The sequence below is a fragment of the Panthera pardus genome, unplaced genomic scaffold (assembly GCF_024362965.1).
Source record: "Panthera pardus isolate Hobbes unplaced genomic scaffold, ASM2436296v1 HiC_scaffold_17, whole genome shotgun sequence".
NCBI classification, from domain to species: domain Eukaryota; kingdom Metazoa; phylum Chordata; class Mammalia; order Carnivora; family Felidae; genus Panthera; species Panthera pardus.
In genome coordinates, this window is record NW_026526732.1 from 140,267,911 (window position 1) to 140,288,550 (window position 20,640).

Consider the following 20,640-nt stretch of genomic DNA (forward strand, 5'->3'; position numbering starts at 1 on the left):
GGCCACCAGCACTTGCTGAGCACAGAAGCGGGGGGGGGGGGGGGGGGGGAGGGGGGGGGGGGGGGGGGGGGGGGGGGGGGGGGGGGGGGTGGGCGGGGCGGAGGGGGAGGGAGGAGAGCTGAGGGCCAACAGGAAGAGAACCGGCGTGCCATGTAGCCCCTGCGGGTCCCCACCAGGAATAGATGCCCTGTTTCCCTGCGTATTTTCTGTCTCCCCTTGCCAGAGTCTGACCTCTTGGAGGACAGGGTGCTGTTTGTTCCCCACACTTGCTGCTGCGCCTGGAACCAGAACCGGTGTCAGCGCTCGGCTACAAATGTCCTCCCTGACTACTGCGTCCTCTCAGAGAGCGTGAATGTTCTCCGCTCTTAACGTACAAAGAAACCAAGGTCCAGAAAGTCGTAACTTGCCCAAAGGGCCCCGGCTGCCATGACATGCCCGTCTGGCAAACCTCTGGAAGGCTGTGGGGTGAAGACCGGGCTGACTCGGCAGCCGCCACGCCTCCCGGTGCCGCTGCCCCAAGCAAGCTCTGAGCCACCGTGTGGATGCCTCCTTCCAGTCCCCATGTGTTCCTGGAGCGGAGGCCGAGAAGGGTTGACCTCAGCGTGACCTTGCCGGTTACTTCTGCCCCAGGAAATAGGGGCATCCTGGCGGCTCTGCCCAAAGGGCCATGATGGAGGGTAGGTCATCTAGGCAGGGGCTGGAGGAGAGGAGCAGGTGGCCCTGCGCTGGGCCTTCCCTCCTGTTTCCCCAGAGTGGAGCTCTCCACCAGAGTCACCGGTAAGTTCATGGTGGCGGGATTTCGCAAAATCAGAAATCGGCACACGTGGGGGAGACACATATGACTGGCTGAGGCCAATGGACGTGAGTATTAGAAGTGGGGTCTATCGCAGGGTTTCTCAAACTTGGCACTTGACATTGTGGGGCCAGACAATGTTTTGGGAGGCTGTCCTGGGCATTGCGGGATTCTTAGCAGCGGCCCTGGTCTCTACCCACTAAAAAGCCAAGTAGCACTCCCCCGGGGTGTGACAACCCCAAAATATCTCCAGACGTTGACAAATGTTCCCCGGGGGGTGCAAAAGTGCTCTGCCCTAAAAGCACTGGTCTAGGGGCACCTTGGGCAGCTCAGTCGGTTAAGCGTCCGACTTTTGATTTCCGCTCAGGTCACAATCTCATGGTTTGTGAGTTCGAGCTCCGCATCGAGTTCAGAGAGCTGACCATGTGGAGCCTGCTTGGGGTTCTTTCCTCGTCTCACTGACCCTCCCCCGCTCTCTCTCTCTCTCTCTCTCTCTCTCTAAATAAATAAAATAAACTTAAAAAAATTAAAAAAAAATTTTTAACGTTTTTATTTATTATTGAGAGACAGAGAGACACAGAGTGTGGGCAGGGGAGGGGTAGAGAGAGGGGGAGACACAGAATCCCAAGCAGGCTCCAGGCTCTGAGCTGTCAGCACAGAGCCGGACACGGGGCTCGAACTTACCAACCGTGAGATCATGACCTGAGCCGAAGTCAGTTGCTTAACCAACTGAGCCACCCAGGCACCCTAAACTTAAAAAAAAATTTTTTTAAAGAATTAAAAAAAAAAATGGGTCTTTCCCCCCAAACGTAGGACATATCTTGACATTGGATGTGCCCAGTGACCAGGAGCTGGTTCAGTCTGGCAGAAAATATAGTCTTTGTCCCTCAAGGCAGAGAAGCACAGTCTTCCTCCTAGTCTGGGGGAGAGACAGATCCTGACCTTGGGGGAACGTCTGGACTAAGAGGAGAGATTGGACAGCCCCTAGAGAAGCAGAAAAATATGGTGGTTAAGAGCATGAACTTCAGAGGCAGAATCCTGGCTTCAACTCCTGGCCCTACCACTTATAGGATGAGTTATTTTTTGTGCCTTCGTTTCTAATCTGTAAAATGGGGACAGCGCTGGCACCAATCTTGTAGGGTTTTCTGAAATTATTTATTTATCTTTCAATAACAGACTTTATTTTTCAGAGAAGTTTCAGATTTTTAGAAAAATCGAGAAGCTGGCACAGCATTCTGCTATATATCCCGGCCAGCTTTTTCCGTTGTTAACATTTCTTACAACTAATCAACCAATATCGATGAGCTGTAACCACCTAAAGCTCACAGTTTATTCAGACTTCCTTAGCTTTTACCTAATGTGCTTTCTATGCATCAGGGTTCCACCCAGGATACTACATTGTGCTTAGTAGGCACGTCTCCTTAGGCACCTCTTGGCTGTGGCAATTTCTTAGACTTTTCTTGCTTTTGAGGATCTTGACAATTTTGAGGTGTACGAGTGAGTTGTATCGTAGGATGCCCCTTTATGAGATTTGTCTGCTTTTTTCTCACGATCAAACTGGGATTATGGGTTTCAGGGAGGGTGGATGATCACAGGGGTGAAGTTCCCTTCCCATCGTGGCATGTCAATATCGTATGCAATCAGTGTGACTGATGACTATGGGTGTTGCCCTAGGTCACCTGGCTGAGGTCCTGCTTTCTCCGGTTTCTCTACTGGGAAGTTATCGCCTCCTTCCCGACTGCGCGTTTTGGAAGGAAGTCACCGTGCGCATCCCATGCTTAAGGTGCGGGGAGCCTCATAAGGAATTTGTGAAGACTGAATCAGTTAAGAAATGTGTAGTTGGTCCTCCAGGGCACCTGGGTGGCTCAGTCGGTTGAGCGTCCGACTTCGGCTCAGGTCATGATCTGATGGTTCGTGAGTTCGAGCCCTGCGTCGGGCTGTCCGCTGTCAGCTCAGAGCCTGCTTCAGATCCTCTGTCTCCCTTTCTCTCTGCCCCTCCCCCACTCATACTCTACCTCTCAAAAATTAGTAAATATTAAAAAAAAAAAAAGAAATGTATAGTTCTAGACCAACGCTTTGGCATGTGCTAAACCCTACCTAATGACTTGTTATTATGGTGGTGATGGGGAGGTCCTCTGAAGACGAGATCGGGCAGCCTCCACACAGAAAACAACGTGTAAGACTGTGTTAGGCAGAATAATGATGTCCCTCCAAAAGATGTTCCAAAAATGTATGAATAGGTTACCTTATATGGCAAAGGGGACTTTGCGGATATGATAAAGGATAAGGCCTTGTGGTCATGGGAAGATTACTCTGGATTATCCAAGTGGGCCTATCGAGTCACATAAATCCTCAGTGAAGACACTGTCCTGGCCGTGATCGGAGAGAAGGTACGCAATGTGATGGCAGAAGGCCAGAGAAATGGGAGCATAAGGACTCAACCTACAGCTGCCAGTTTTGAAGAAGGAGGAGGGGCCACCGGCCCCAGAAAGGCACGCAGCCCTGCCGGGAGCTTAGCCCCATGACACCCGTGTTTGACCTCTGACCTAAAGAACAGGTGCCGGGCTGGAAGTGGTGACAGAGTCCTCAGGCAGAAGTGACTTCGTCCTAACTGCAAATGAATCAGCCTGCGGGCATCTTTCCCTTCCAGACTCAGTTTTTGCTAGCGATAACAATAGGCAAGAACACACGGATGGTGATTCTACCATTTCTTGAGGGCCAGCTTCATCTCAGTTCAAATCTTCCTAAAAAACAATTCTTTTTTTTTTAATTTTTTTAACATTTATTCATTTTTGAGAGACAGAGAGAGACAGAGCATGAGCGGGGAAGGGGCAGAGGGAGGGAGACACAGAATCTGAAGCAGGCTCCAGGCTCTGAGCTGCCAGCACAGAGCCCGACGCGGGGCTCGAACTCGTGAACTGCGAGATCATGACCTGAGCTGAAGTTGGACGCTCAACCGACTGAGCCACCCAGGTGCCCCCCTAAAAAACAATTCTTGCAGATTTATCAGAATATTGTCAGAGTGGGGAGCCTGGGGGGGCTCAGTCTGTTGAGCGTCCGACTCTTGGTTTGGGCTAGGTCATGATCTCATGGTTTGTGAGTTCAAGCCCCACGTGGGGCTTGGTGCTGCCAGTGTGGAACCTGCTTGGGATTCTTTCTCTTTGCTCTTCTCCTGCATGCATTCTCTCTCTCTCTCTCTCTCTCTCTCTCTCTCAAAATAAATACACTTAAAAAAATACTGTCAGATGGGAATGCAAGCTGGTGCAGCCACTTTGGAAAACAGTATGGAGGTTCTTCAAAAAACTAAAAATAGAACTACCCTATGACCCAGCAATTGTGCTATTAGGCATTTATCCACGGGATACAGGTGTGCTGTTTCGAAGGGACACATGCACCCCAGTGTTTATAGCAGCACTATTGACAATAGCCAAAGTATGGAAAGAGCCCAAATGTCCCTCGATGGATGAATGGATAAAGAAGATGTGGTATATATATACCATGGAGTATTACTCGGCAATCAAAAAGAATGAAATCTTGCCATTTGCAACTACGCAGATGGAACTGGAGGGTATGATGCTAAGTGAAATTAGTCAGAGAAAGACACAAATCATATGACTTCACTCATATGAGGACTTTAAGAGACAAAACAGATGAACATAAGGGAAGGGAAACAAAAAGAATATAAAAACGGAGGGGGACAAAACAGAAGAGACTCATAAATATGGAGAACAAACAGGGTTACGGGAGGGTTTGTGGGAGAGGGGATGGGCTAAATGGGTAAGGGGCACTAAGGAATCTACTCCTGAAATCATTGTTGCACTAGATGCTAATTTGGATGTAAATTAAAAAAAATAAAAAATAAAACAAGTTAATTTAAAAAATACTGTCAGAGTATCTGATATACCCTGCAACTATGCATTCATTCGTTCATTCATTCATCTATTCAATAAGTATCCATTAATAAGTATCCAGCCAACCGGGTGGCTCAGCCGGTTAAGGGCCCGCCTCTTGATTTTCACTCAGCTCACCATCTCCTGTTTGTGAGATCAAGCCCTGGGGTGGGTTCCTCTCTGAGCATGGAGCCTGCTTGCGATTCTCTCTCTCCCTCTCCTTCTGCCCCTCCCCTGCTCGCACGTGCTGGGACACAAATACACTTTCTCTCTCAAAAGAAAAAAAAAACCTGGGGCGCCTGGGTGGCTCAGTCGGTTAAGCGTCCGACTTTGCCTCAGGTCACGTCTCGCGGTTCATGGGTTCAAGCCCTGCGTCGGGCCCTGTGCTGACAGCTCAGAGCCTGGAGCCTGCTTTAGATTCTGTGTCTCCCTCTCTCTCTGCCTTCCTCTGCTCGCTCTCTGTCTCTGTCTCTCTCTCAAAAATAAACAAACATTAAAAAAGAAAAAAGAAAAAAAAAGAAAAAAACTAAGAAAAAAAAAAAAGCACCAACTGTTGAGGCCCTGCCCTCCAGAAGCTCTCCAAGGGGGAGAGTGGGACATAGCCGGGCATAACCAGAACCTGAGGCAGAGTAGGACTGTGGCCTTCAGGCAGCATGTCATGGCTATTTAGCTGGGGAGGAGGCATGAGGCTGTGGGAATCTGGGAAGGCTGCAAGGAGGTGGTATGTTTAAATTGGGTCTTAAAAAACCGGGATGATGCCGTGGCATTCTAGGTAGGACAAACAGTATGAGCAAAGGCAAAGAGGAAGGGAAATGGAGGCCTGTGGATTAGCTCTTTTATTCCTCATGGCATCCTAAATGAGTAGGTACTGTTATTATCCCCGTTTTGCAGAAGAGTAGACAGAGGCACAGAGCAAGTTGAATGACTTTCCCTGGAGCACATCCAGCTTCCGAGTGGTGAGCCAGAGTTTGCAGCCTGGTGGCCTGACTCTAGAGGTCCTGCTTAGTCTTTTCATCCCATCCTCTGGGGAAATACGAGCTCAGCAGGGTAAACTTAGACCATGGGAGCAAAAGCGTGAACGTCATGTATTCATTCACTTTGTCATTCAACAAATCTGGATGGAGCACCCACGAGGTACCAGCCAGCTCTCTATGACAGAAACCAAGGTGAATCAGCAGCCTTCCCTTAAGGACCTCCCATCCGGAGGGAGAGGCAGGTGCGTAGATGCTAAACTACCTTGCTGCACAGTGAGTACCCGAGAAGGGGGCACAGAGGAGGTAGAGCATGGAGACCAAAAGCTGGCCCTTGGGAAGCTTCTTCCAAGAGGATGGAAGGGGGAGCCAAGTTAGTGAAGGAGACAGGGAAAGCTGGTCTGGGAGTTCAGGAGGGCCAGAGGGCAGAACGGGACCCACCCTAACACTTGCAGGGCCCCTGGCTCACGGCCTGTCCCCTTTCTTTTCACCCTTTCAGCTTGTCCTGCAGAGGGAGGGTCTCATATCAGCATGCATGCACGTTACAACCATGAAGCCAAGCTCTGTCCACACCCCTCACCTGCAAACAGTCTCCCCATCACCCCTCAGGCCCACGGTACCTGCGTTAATCAGACTTCACCCTTTAAGAGGAGACACTGAGAGGGGCGCCTGGGTGGCTCAGTCGGTTGAGCGTCTGACTTCAGCCCAGGTCATGATCTCGTGGTTTGTGAGTTTGAGCCCCACGTCGGGCTCTGTGCTGACAGCTCAGGCCTGGAGCCTGCTTCCAATTCTGTGTCTCCCTCTCTCTCTCTCTCTCTGCCTCTCCCTGGCTCGCACTCTGTCTCTCTCTCAAAATTAAAGATTTAAAAAAAAAAAAAAAAAAAGAGGAGACACTGAGGGAGGAAGCCCTCGCAGGCCCTGCAAGTGAGCCTAGGGTTGCCTGGGCGAAGACTTCCTAAATATCGGCTACCCGGAGTGTGGCCTAGAAGAAAAGTTCCGTGCTCTTAGGACGGCGTGAGTCTTTGGCCCCATGAGCAACTTGTTGGGTCAGGGACTCTGCTTGTCCGTGTCCGAAGGCCATTTTGGATCCGAATCATGGAGGCCCTAAGAAGAGGCTCCATCCATCCAATGTCAAATTCTCCAGGGAGGTTGAGTGGCCCAAGGATCAAGATGTGGCCACTGCAGCTACAAGGTGGCCTGGGCTTTGTGAGAGGGCAGTGTGGGAGCCGAGCTGGGTGTGGAGAGATGTCGGGTGAGCATGAGGTGAGGGGGAGAAACCAGAGAGTACAGAGCCCTCTTTCAGGAAAGTTGGCAGTGAACGGAAATAGAGCCAGAGGAAAGGCTCTCAGGAGGGAGGTAGGAAAGAGGGAATGTTTTTATTTGTTTGTGTTTAGAAGGCAGCAGACAGGAATATGTTTTAGTCTGAGGGAAAAGAGTCGGTGGAAAGAGGGAGGCGGGTGAAAAAAATCCGGGGAAAAAAGTGAATGAAGAGAAGGTATAACCATAAAAGATCTTTTTACTTCATCGGCCAGGGGATATGATGGCCTTAGAAAAAATAAAGAAGGACTCCTCTTTCTCTGAGCAAAAGTGACAGGAGATTGACGGAGCCCTGGGGGTCCTGATTGTTCCCGAAAGCATCCACACTTACTGAACACCCACTCGCTGTGTGCCTGGCACTGTTTTAGATGCTAAGCTTATCAAATCTTAGCCATTCGCCACAAGAACTCTTAGGATCAATACTGTTCTTGTCCCCTCTGTTTGACAGTAATCTAAACAGAGGCACAGAGAGGATTAGTAACTGGTCCAAAGTAACACATCTAGTTAGTACTGTTTTTAGATGTAGGCGAAGGGGCCTCTGACCTGGGATCTGTACCTTAGAAGTCTCCGTGGTTCCCCGCCGCCCCCAAAAATAAATGTATTAACAGAACAAGACTTCAGCTTCTGGCCATGATGAAGTGAAAGAGGCTGGATTTACTCCCCTGCCCTTAAACACGTAGGACTCCAGACAAAATGTATGAAACAATGATTTTCAGACTTTGGACAAAGGCGTCTCAGGACCACGATTCCCTGAAAAGGGAAACAAATGAGGTGAGCCCTGTAATTACCCCAGCTCCCTGCCTGAGGCAGTTTCCAGGCTTTAGCAGAGGGGGGAGGGAATCCAAACAGAGCCTGGACGTCTTGCTGATTGAGAAGACAGATTTAGAGTTCAAGAGGCCAAGGTGCTAGAATTTACAGGGCAGAGTCCCAGGGAGGGGGAGCTGAACATATATCCAGAACATATATCCAGAACATATATCTGGAATGGCTGGGAAAATAGTCACTAGAGCTATAGGCGTAGCTCTGTAGCTCACGCAGGGAAGGGATGAGTTTGTGTTCCCAAAAGGCAGAAGGGCAAGACCTTGTAATACGTGGGGTACAGTGCTCAGAAAGGTATTGCCTTGGTAGAGGTCTAAATTAACCTTAGTCTAACAGCTTCTCTGTATCTGTCCTAAAAATCTTAAAAGCAAGCCTCAGAAGCATACATCGTATTCCAAGTATGTTAGCTATGTATCAGAGCCAAGTCCAATACTACTCAAAGGAACGCAACATACTCCCAACATCAAGCAACGCGAGATTCACAATGTCTGGCGTCTAATCATACTAGAAACCGATAGCCCTCAACGTAGACACTCGCACACACAATTTTTAAAGTACGTTCCATGCCCAGCATGGGGCTCAAACTCACCGCCCTGAGATTAAGAGTTGCAGGATGTTTGGACTGAGCCAGTCAGGTGTCCCAGATGCAAAAATTCTAAACAAATTTTAGTAAATCAAATCTAACAATATTTTAAAATTATTTTTATTTTTATATTTTGAGACAGAGAGTGTGTAAGTGAAGGAGAGGGGCAGAGGGAGGAGGGAGAGAGAGAGAGAATCTTAAGCACACTCCATGCTCAGCTCTGAGCCTGACATGGGGCTCAATCCCACGATCCTGGGATTATGACCTAAGCCCAAATCAAGAGTCAGATGCTTAACCAACTGAGCCACCCAGGTGCCCCTAACAATATATTAAAAAGATAATACATCATGACAAAGTGAGGATTATCTTAGGAATGCAGAGTTGGTTTCATATTTTAAAACCAATCAATTTAATTCACCATATTCAACAAACTAAAAAGAGGAAGCAATATGATCATGTTAATAGATATAGAAAAACATTTGACAAAATTCAACATTCATTTACTTTCAGAAAACTAGGAATAGAAAGAAATGTCCTCAACCTGAAAAAGAGCAAACAAACAAATAAACAAACAAACAACAAAAGGTATGCAAAGAAGTGGAAAGGATGGGTTGCCGGGCTGGCTCAGTCAGTAGGGCATGGGACTCTTGATCTTGGGGCTGTGAGTTTGAGCCCCACATTGGGGCTTAAACTTAATCTTAATCTTAATTAGAGATTACCTAAAAATAGAATCTTATAAAAAAAAAGTAGAAAGTATAATCCACAATCAGGAGAAAAGTCATTCTGTAGAAAGACCCAGAAATGAAGAGATGTGAAGGAATTAGTCTTAGAGAAGGACATTGAAAGAGATAATATAATATTCCTCATATGCCTCACATGTTAAAGAGGATAGAGAAACACATGAACATTATGAGGAGAAAAACAGAAGTTATAAAAAAGATCCAAAAGTGATTTCCATAAATGAAAAATACGTATTTTAAATTTAAAAATGTACTGGATGTGATTTAAAGCAGATTTAGATACTCTAGAAGAAATGATCAGTGAATCTGAAGATACAGCAACATAAAACACCCAAAATAAAGCCCAGAGAGAAAGTAAGAATGGGAAAAAGTAAATAGAACATCAGTGACATTTGAGATAATATCAAGAAATCAAACATATGAGTAATCAGACACCCAGATTGGGGCAAGGAGATAACAAATATATTTGAAGAAATAACAGACAAATATTTTCCAAATTTAAGTGAAATAAGTCAGTCAGAGAAAGACAAATACCATATGATCTCACTTATCTGTGGAATTTAAGAAACAAAACAAACAAACGAAGAAAAGAGAGAGAGAGAGACAGAAACCAAGAATCTTAACTATAGAGAACAAACTGATGGTTACCAGAGGGGAGGGGGGTGGCGGCATGGGAGAAATTGATGATGGGGATTAAAGAGTACACTCATCATGATGAAAAAAGAAAATAAAATAATTCATTCCCCCCCTGCCCAAATTTCTAAATTTGGTGAAAGAGAGAAACAACAGATTCCAGAGGTACAATGAACCCAGGAAGAAGAAACATAAAGAAACCACATGAAGACACATCATAATTCAATTGCTGGAAACCAATGATAAAGGGCAAATTGTATAAACAGCCAGAGAAAAAAGGGCACATTTTATACAGAGGAGCAAAGGAAAAGAATGACAGTATATTTCTCATGAGAAACTATGCAAGTCATAGGACTATGGACAGGCATCTTTAAAGTACTACAAGAAACAAAAGGAAGAAAGAAATTGTCAACCCAGAATTATATACTTAGTGAAAATATCTTTCAGAAATGAAGGCAACCTACAGACAGAAAACTCAGGATCTAGAATTGCCAAAGAAAATTTGAAAAGAAGTAAACTAGAAAGAATTACACTAACTTGATTTCAAAGCTTGTCATAAAATTATAGTGTGGTATTCATGTACAGACAAATCATCAGTTGGTGTTCATCAATTATAATTTGCATTTCCCCTTTTTAATTATAATAGATAATGTTGAATATTTTAAAATAAAAATAAGTAAACTTAGAATCTAAATCATTTCAAACTTTTTACATCTACTTTAAAATGCATTTATAGGGGCACCTGGGTGGCTCAGTTGGGTAAGTTTCCGACTTTGGCTCAGGTCATGATCTCGTGGTTTGTGAGTTTGAGCCCCGTGTTGGGCTCTGTGCTGATAGCCCAGAGCCTGGAGCCTGCTTTGGATTCTGTGTCTTCCTCTCTCTCTGCCCCTCACCTGCTCAGGCTCTGTCTCTCTTGTTCTCTCTCTCAAAAGTAGATATTTAAAAATCTTTAAATGCTTTTATAGTAAAATATATTAAAACATTGTCTACTTTGAGCACAATTACATTTTGTTTTTAAGCTGTCATACCATTACTGTCAATAAAACAATTACAGGGGCACCTGGGTGGCTCAGTTGGTTGAGACTCTGACTTTGGCTGAGGTCGTGATCTCACGGTTCATGAGTTCAAGTTCACACTGGGCTCGCTGCTGAGCCTGTCAGCACAGAGCCCACTTTGGATCCTCTGTCCCCCTCTCTCTGCCCCTCCCCTACTTGTGCTGTCCCCGAAATAACTTTAAAAAATAATACAACAATTACATGGGAATCAATTATAAAAACATAGTTGGTGATCTTAATGAAATGAGAGCAAGAAATAGAAATGTTCTAGAATAAGTATATAATTCATGAATTATGAATATTTTTGTGGATCACTCATCTAAACATTGCCAGCCCATCAAAAGAACTCCCATACATTTACGATAGTAATTAAATTCAGGCATTTTTATATTTTTCTGTCTTTCATCATAAAAAAAACCATACCTCTGTATGTGTGTGCATTTCTTCTAGTTATAAAGAAAATATAGTTGTCAGCATGGGAGGCTGGAGCTCATTTTGTGTAATGGTTTGTTGGCTTTATTTATAACTTTTAAGTATATCGAATTTGGGGGTCTCCTTTGCTCTCTTGCCCTGGGCTGCAAACATGAAGGGTTGGGCAATGTCTGTCAGGTGGTAGATCCAGGACGTCCCCAAGGTGGTCTGGCCCCAGACCAAGCACTTCTCACTGTACTACACTGCCTGGTTGTAGACAATGGGCAGGGTGTTTGGGAAGAGGAAGGCACAGAGAAGTTTCTGGAAGAGGCCTGTAAAGAGGTCTAGGAAGCTCTGTAGGGAGTGGAATTTATGTTGAGGGGGGAAAGGTTTGATGGGTGAGGGAGGTAAGGAGTACAGATTAAGGGTGGGGAGTCCCGGAGGTACTGACTTTCCCTCTGGGGACAACGGACTCACTGAAAGGGGGCTATCAGGAGAGAGCTTGTAGTCTAGACTAGGAAGTCCCTGGGTTCTGACCGCTCTGGCCCTCTCTATCAGCCAACTATTATCCTCGGGCGTGGAAAGCCAGTATCGCTTGGCCATTACATTTCTTTTAACGTTTATTTATTTTTGAGAGACAGAGAGACAGAGTGTGAGCAGGGGAGGGGCAGAGAGAGGGAGACACAGAATCTGAAGCAGGCTCCAGGCTCCAAACTGTCAGCACAGAGCCCAGCGCGGGGCTTGGACCCACAAACCGTGAGATCACGACCTGAGCCGAAGTCACGTGCTTAACCGACTGAGCCACCCAGGCGCCCCTCACTTGGCAATTATAAAAATATATACAGGGGGGAAAAGTAGCATATTATAGTCTAGCTAAATATTGTTGCCTTCTAGATACTGGGAATGCCGGCCACAGATGGCCAGGGTCAGAGAGGTGTTACCGACAAGCGAGCTAGGCTGAGATCTTTCTCTTTGGTGGCACCCAAAGATTGCAAAAAGAATTCAAAATGCAAACTTACTTTTTGCCATGCCCAGGTCCACTGCGTCATCTCTAGGACACCAGTGATTACAGAGCCCATTGTCCGGGAAACCCTGCTCTGGGCCGGACTGATATGGGGGTGCTGATCTGCACGGCCACACCAAACTCCCACCTTTCCCATCTGCCATTGCTCTAATGTTATGTGCTGGGTACACTGTCTCCCAAGACACCCCCCAACCATCTCTCCCACCCCCGTGCCATGTTGTTCCTCCTAGGAGGGAACAAGAGCTGTTTCCCCTCCCCTGGATTCTTGGGCTGGCCTTGGGATTTGCTTTGACCTTTACAATGCACCGGAAGTGATATCATGCAAGTTCTAGCCTAGGCGTTAACTGACCGCTTCTGCCTGAGCTCTTGTGGCCCTGGGCCACCGTGCAAGAAACGCACCCTGTCAGAGAAAGAGGTCCAGCCAGGAGGTCCAAGAGGTCCGCCTGCTCCAGCCACCCCAGCTGAACTGCCCGCCGAATGCAGCCAAATGGGTGACCGCAGCCACCACAGCGAGGAACAGCCACCAGGGCCCGGCTGAGCCCCCAGAATCGTGAGAAATCATAAGTAGCTGTTGCTTGAAGTCACGTTTCGGGAGTGGGTTATACACAGCAACAGATAATGCATTGCAGGCCAAGCACTGCTGGAAGCCTGACTCATGTTATCTACTCAATCCTCAAGACATCTCTGGGAGAATGTTACCTTTGGCGGATGAGAAAAGCCACACTTAGAAGTGTGGCGCCACCTGGCTCCCGGTCTCACAGCTACAGAGTGGCGGACCGTGGATTGGGACCTAAGTCTGTCTGACTCTGAGAGGGGCAGGATGAGGGGATGGCCAGGGGTCCAGGGCAGGGCCCGTGCTCTCGCGACAGGAGGCAGGGAGAATCGGTGCCTCCCGCCTCACTCCCCGCGGGATGGTCCTCGTGCCAGGGCAGGTGCACAGCAGATGAGGGAGGAAAGTGCTGGATGGAATGTGGTGGGGAGACTGGGCTCTGCATCCGGGGGTTAACTCCAAGGGCTCATGGGGTGGGAGGGTCCTCATGGCCAGGAGCTCTTTGACCCAGGCAGACCTTACCCCGTCCCCTGCCTGACACGCCACCCACCTTCACACCGTCCCAAACGGATATGGTCTCTGAAAAGGTCTCCTGGCTCGTTCAGCTCACCAACCTGGGGACCCATGCAGCCCGCCTCCTGTAGGCCAGCACCCACACTGTGACAGTGACAGGCTGCCTGCACCGCACATATCTCTGGCACAGAGCTGGAGTCATGAGCACAAGGATCACATCAGAGTCCCGTTGGGGAGAGCATCAGCTGCTTCCTTTCTCTTGAACCCACTCTCCCTCCTGCCTCTTTATATCACACTCCGGTGTGCTGGTGAACATTCTCCTTGGGTCACAAGTTAAAGCTAGCATCCCCCTCTCCTCTGGGTGCTGCATGCTGTCCTTGATGGATGAGAGAGGAAGGACAAGGTGCCCATTAATGACACTAATATTTCCTCGGGTGTGGGGAGCAGGGTGTCCTTGCTAAGCCCACGCAGGGTTAGGCTAAGGGGCAGAACTGGGTGTCCGGGCGCCCCACCCCCCCCCCCAGGGCATCTGATTGTATGAATTTACAAATGCCCAGGCGGGCATTTCTTCAGAGGCCTGGGAAGGAAGGGCCATTTCTGGTGCGGTTGCCCAGGCTGGAGGGAGAGACGAGACAGATGGCATGACAACAGAGGAGGCTGTGCAATGTCGCTCTCGATCTCTGGTCCAACCTTCTCTGGAGGCTGCAGACAGCGACGGCCATGTCCCTCAAAAGCTCACAGGCAACAGCGATGCAGGTGCAAATTCCTTTCTGCCCTATGTCGATGCACTTAGTGCTGTTGGAAAGGCCGCACCAAGCACCCTTTGCGGCTGCTTTTGCTCACAGATCAGGTGGTAGAAATGTGCAGTTTTTCGGCAACACTGTTCCAGGCGCCTTTCTTGAGCTTCCTGCCCGTTGACAAGCAGGTTTGGCCGCAGCGGTGGCCTCTTCCTGATCCCTGGATGGCAGCCGTGGGGAGTGGGCTTGAACTCTGAGAGCCAGTGGGGCCTCAGCGGGGAGGAGCGCCCCGGGGGGTCCCCAGCGGCCACCTCTTCTTCTGGGAGATGCTCTTCTCCCTGCTTGGCAACATTACACAATGCCGGTAGGAGCCGTGCCTACTGTCTAACCTCTCCTCCTGGATGGCTTGTCTCCCCTCTGCACATTCCCGCTCCTCTCTCTTTAAAGCCTCTCCCCTAGAGAGCTGTCAGCTCCCAGAACGGTGGCCTCTATGCAGATGAGAAGGCAGTCTCTGGCGTTGCCGGAGCAGTGGACAGAGCATCCGGAGGTTGACAGCATCGCCCTGGAGCTGCCACTCACCCCCGGAACAATTGGGAACATGTCATTTCTTCTTTGTGGGCCTCCGTTTTCTAACCTGTAAAATGATAGACGCGAAATGAGAGGTCCCTCCCAGCTTGAACCTACCATGATTCATTCCACAAACCTGTAATTGAGGGCTTGCTGTTGGACAGGTACCGGGCTAGGTGCTGGGACAACAAGATGAGTGGGGCCTGTCCCTGTCCCTACAGAAGTCACCTTCTAGAAGACAGGCAGATGGAGAGGCATGGAATGCAACACAGAGGGCTATGGGCTGCAGTTGAAAGAATCAGCGGGTCGTAGCAAACTTGTTAAGAAAAGCAGCAGTCTCCTGGCCTCTCGGCCTTCCCTTCCCACTCCCCAGGCATGGCCGCTCTGAATTTTCTAGAAGATTCCTTTGAGTCATCATACCTGTAGAAAAGAGACGTGCATGGCTACTTCTGGGTTTTTCAGTGTTAAGTACCAGTTAAGTTCTTCTCACTCTATAAGGTGTAGATTAAATTCTCTTTCAGCTGCTTTTCCCCAGTGGGAGAGCAGTGTGGAAGCAGGGGCAGCGGGGAGGGACACAGAATCCGAAGCAGGATCCAGGCTCTGAGCTGTCAGCACAGAGCCTGACACGGGGCTCGAACCCACGAACTGCGAGATCATGACCTGAGCCAAAGTTGGATGCTTAACCAACTGAGCCACCCAGACGCCCCGGTTTGCTTAGTTTTCTTTATCTATGTGAGTGATTCACCCCCCAAATCTTTCCCAGTAGCATAGATTTTATCACAATATGCTTAAATTTCAGGCATCCTGTGCATTTTATCTTCTTGAAGAAATCTCTGCCTGAGAGAGCCCTTTGACTCTTCCTGGCAGACCCGGCTGTCCTCTGCTCCTGGGATGGGTCCCTAACCGCTCTCTGCTGCTGAACTTCTGTTCCTTTTCCTTGCTTTTGGTGGAACACACCCTCTCCCCTCCCACCATGTCACCGGTAAACCGGAGTTGCTGCTTTTGGATAATTTGCATGTCTTGACACATTTTTATCCTACAGTTAATTAATAGTCTGGCAGGGTATGGAATTTTAGGTTGGAAATAATTTTCTCTTAGAACTTCAAAGGCAACAGATGCTCCATTGGCTTCTATTGCTGAACAACCAATGCCATTTTGAGTCCTGGTCCTTTAACGTGGCTCGGTTTTCTCTCTAAAAGTTTGTAAGATCTTCCCTTTGTCTCCTGCGTTCTGACATTCCACGGCCATGTGCTTTGGTGAGGGCACATTTTTACGCACTGTTGGGCCTATTCAGCTTGAAACTCATGCCATTCAATCCTGGGAAATGCTCTTCACTTACCTGTTCAGGGATTTTCTCTCCTCTGCTTTCTCAGTTTCTCTCTTTCCAGATTTCCTTTTGGTTAGACAATGGTCCATCTGAACCGGTCTTCTAGTTTCATCCTCTTCTCTGTTTTCCTTTGTTGTTTTGTTTGTTGTAGTTTGGAGAGGATATCTTTAACTTCCAGCTTTCCCGTTTGTTTCCATTTCTGTTATATATATAATTTCTTCCTTCCTTCCTTCCTTCCTTCCTTCCTTCCTTCCTTCCTTCTCTCCCTCCCTCCCTCCCTCCCTCCCTCCCTCCCTCCTTTCTTCTTTCCTTCCTTCCTCTTTCTTTCTTTCTTTCTTTCTTTCTTTCTTTCTTTCTAGAGATAGCATGAGTGGGGTTGGGGGCAGAGAGAGAGGGGGACAGAGGATCCGAAGCAGGCTCCACGATGACAGCAGCAAGCCCAAGGTGGGGCTTGAACTCATGAAACTTGAGATCACGACCTGAGCTGAAGTCAGTCACTCAACCGACTGAGCCACCCAGGTGCCCCTCTGTTATATTTTAATTTCTAAGACCTCATTTTGTTCTCTGAACATTTACTTTTATAGCATTTCTTAAAAAAATTTCATGGGTATATTATCATATTTCTCTTAGAATAAATGACTTTAAAATTTTTTCCTTCTCTCTGCATAGCAGAGTCCTCCAAGTTGCTTTTGTCTGTTTTTTTTTTAATGTATATTTATTTATTTTTGAGAGAGAGAGTGCTTGAGTGCACAAGCAGGGGAGGGACAGAGAGAGAGGGGAAGAGATTCCAGGCAGGCTCTACATTCTCAGTGCAGAACCCAACGCAGGGCTCGATCTCACAAATCATGAAATCATGACCTGAGCCAAAATCAAGAGTCTGACACTTAACCACCTGAGCCACCCACGCACCCCTGTCTGCTTGTTTTGATCTCCCCCACTCCCCCCGTCTCTTTTTCCTATTAGATACTTTCCTTGTAGGTCTATTGATCCTTGGATTTCTACTGAAGAATGGGACTCTCAAAGCTCTGTGCAGGGGGGTGGGCCTCTCCTGCCCTGTTCTTTAGAAATCTTGATGTCAGAGTCTTATACTTAATCCACCTGTGGTGTCCCTGCCTCAACTACATCAGTGTGCCCCGGTGCAAAGACCCCCCTGCCCCCCAACACACACAACCTCCCCACCATCAACATCTGGGCGCGTCTCAGCTCTCCTGGCTGCTGGCTCAGGACTCAGATTCCTGTGCCACCCTCTCCCCAACCTCCAAAAGTTGTTGCTGTCCTCTTCTGCTTGTTCTATTTGTTTCTACAAGTCCACACCTTAAAAAAAAAAAAAAAAAAAAAAAAAGGCCCCCTACCAGAGTTTAGCCGGGCTTTGGGCTGACTTGAAGGGAAATGCATGAGCCCAATCTACCACCTTTCATTACAAGTTGCTCCCACTGGATTTTCCGTTGTTATGTCAAAGCCAGCGTAACTGGGACCCATCCGTCACCTTCCGTCCCGGATAAACTCCTCCTCCGTCTCTCCTGATTTCTGCCGGTGCCTCTGCTACCCTCTCTCGCCTGAGGGGGACCCCGCAGGGCCTCTTTCACACCTTTGTCTCCTGCCTCCAGCTTGAGGAGCATCCCACCTTCTTCCTACTTCCTTTCCAGAGGAAGCCAGCCACCCCCCAGATCATCCGTCTGACACCCAGGCCTGAAGGAACAAAACAAAACAAAACAAAACAAAACAAAACAAAACAAAACAAAACAAAACAACCTGCCTTGCCTTGTCACTCTCTGCCCCAACAGATTTTGTCTAGAGCCGAAAGTCCATGCTTCTGAGTTGCTCAGGCAAGTTTCCACAATATGACTCCAGTCCGCCTCTCTGGGCTTAATACTCCGGCCACTTCTGCTGGGTGTGGTCACTGGGAACACACTGGCCCCGCTTTGACTCTGTTCACTTGGTCTGTGTACCTCTCAAGGCCCAGCTTAAACCCTGCCGCCGACACACCGCTCCCCAAGGAAGCGCGCCCACCCTTTCTGGGTCCCCAGACTCAAAACAGAATGTTGTGTTTGCTTACATGTCTGTCTCTCTCTTGGGGGTTCTTGCAGAGAGGAGGGAATGGGTCTCGTCTTCCAGGGCCCGGCTTGGTGCCTTGTGTGCAATAAGTTCTCAGTAAGCATTGACTGAATGATTGACTTTATAACTGGACTTCATTAGTTATCCATGCCTGTCTATGCTGCCGGCTTCACGGTCACCGTGTATTTTTAAAATATTTTGGTTTTTTATAGTTTTTTTTTTTAAGTGTATTTATTTATTTTGAGAAAGAGAGAAAGAGCAAGTCAGGGAGGGCCAGCGAGGGAGAGAAAGAGAGAGAGAGAGAGAGAGAGAGGGAGAATCCCAAGCACGCTCTGCACCATCAGCTCGGAGCCTGACGTGAGGCTCGAACCCACAGACTGTGAGATCATGGCCTGAGCTGAAGTCGGACGCTCGAATGACGGAGTCACCCAGGCGCCCCGCCACCATATTAATAACAATTTATTAATTTCGATTTTTAGTAATTGAACTCCTTGAAAGTCTCCTAAGAAGGACTGTCTCCATATCAAGGATTGCTGACAGCAAGGGGGAGAAGAGTATGTTGTTTCACACGTTGCCTTATCTCGATTTCTTATTTTACTTCTTGATCTATCGGTGTTCTGTCAGCCTCCTGAGGGCAGGGCCTGTGCCTGGCTATTCAGCACCCAGCACTGGGCATAGAGGCACTCAGTAAAGATTTGTAGACTGACTGTGTGTGCTCCGGGTACGGGAAGAGAGAAGTGGGCCAGTTTGGGGTGAGTCTCTGGTACGGAGGCAAAATCAGGTAAGCCCCGCCAGGCCTGGGTCTGGCCCGGGGGTGGTAACGGCCTGTGGGAGAGAATGTCTGGGAACAGCCGGTCACAGCCATGTGTTCTTTGGGAAGCGGGGAGCAAGCGGAGGATGAGGAAGGTGTTAGATGGTGACAGAGAGAAAGGGGGGTGAGTGGCAGTTGGGTGAGGGTGGCGAGTGCAATGGCGGGAGGGCTGAAGTAGGTGGGAAGGCCTCCCTCCCATGGCTGCCTGGCCCCAGCCCTCCCTCCCACCGGCCTTCCTCCAGTTCCTCAGGACCTCACACCTTATAGTGTGCGTGGGGGAGCCACCCAGTCTTCCCTTCTCCCCCTGCGTGTCCTCAGTCCGGACCCAGACCTCAGCTCCAGGATGGGATGGGATGGGATTCCCACCCCCACTCCTTCCCCGGGCCGGATGTGAGCGCCATGATGGTTTCCAGACTCCCGTCTTCCTGAGCATCTGGGCCTGAGTCCTGGGAGAGCTAATGAAGACGGACAGTGAGCATCGGCTAGTCTGATGGAGGAGGGAAGGTGCACCCTCACACATACTCATAGGAATATCCAGCTTGATCCTCTCCTGCCCTCTCCCCCACTTAAAAATACAAAACAATTAAGGCGCCTGGGTGGCTCAGTTAAGCATCTGACTTCAGCTCAGGTCATGATCTCGCGGCTTGTGAGTTTGAGCCCCGCGTCGGGCTCTGTGCTGACAGCTCGGAGCCTTGAGCCTGCTTCCGATTCCGTGTCTCCCTCCCTCTCCGTTCTTACCCTGCTCGCACTCTGTCTCTTTCTCTCTCTCTCTCTCAAAAATAAGTAAACATTTTTAAAAATTTTAAAAATACAAAACAATACAGGGACCCCTGGATGGCTCAGTTGCCTGAGAGTCCAACTCTCGATTTCGGCTCGGGTCATGATCTCACAGCTTGTGAGATCAAGCCCTGTGTCGGGTTCTGCACTCACAGCACAGAGCCTCCTTGGGATTCTCTCTCTCTCAACCTCTCCTCTCTGCATCCCCCAAATAAAAATAAAAAACATTAAAAGATACATAACAATACACGAGATCATTACAGTTGAGAAAATCAATAAGAAAACCTTTTCCTGGCATTCCATGCTGTGTCCCCCTCCCCTCCGCCTCCGGGTGTCCCCTCTCTCCCCTGGCCACCAAACTCATCGAAAGAGAGACCTCACCTCTGCCTTCATCTCCACTCCACACACTGACTACTTAGCTCATCCCTGTCCTTGGAAACTGCTGTCCTAGGGGGCCAGAGGCTTCCCGTTGCCAAGTCCATGGTGGTGGTGGGAGGGGATCTCCCAGGCCTTGTAGCCCATGAGTCCCATCATTGCCTCGGGACTGCCCTCCCTCCTGCCTCTTCTTCCTCCTCGGCCCCGACCATCTCTGCCTTCTTTCACAGCCGTGCCTCTTGCCCTAGTGCCCCCAGCTCTAGAATGAATTATCAGTATACTTGAAGCCCCCTGAGTGCCCCTTCCCATCGCATTCCCCACCTTCCCCAGAGTGGCAGTGACCTGAACTTGTTATCCATCTGTCCTACAAATTACTTAAATGTTTGCTACATGCACATACACCCTTACATGACATATGGCATTATTATGCCTGTTTTCAAACACTATGTAAAGGGCAATACTCTCTCCATAGCTTTCTTCCCCTTCCTTTTTTCCCTCTCAAATGTACCCCACGGATACAGGCAGGTCTTACGCATTCCCTTTCTCTGCAGTTTAATATTCTACGTGAGAATGTGCCACACTTGGAATAGACCTTTAGGACATACCCAGTTGAGGCCATCCTGGACCTTTCTTTCAGGCAGCAACCCAGTCCCGTCTTCTGTTCCACTGTTGTTCAAAAAGCCTCCTGCTGG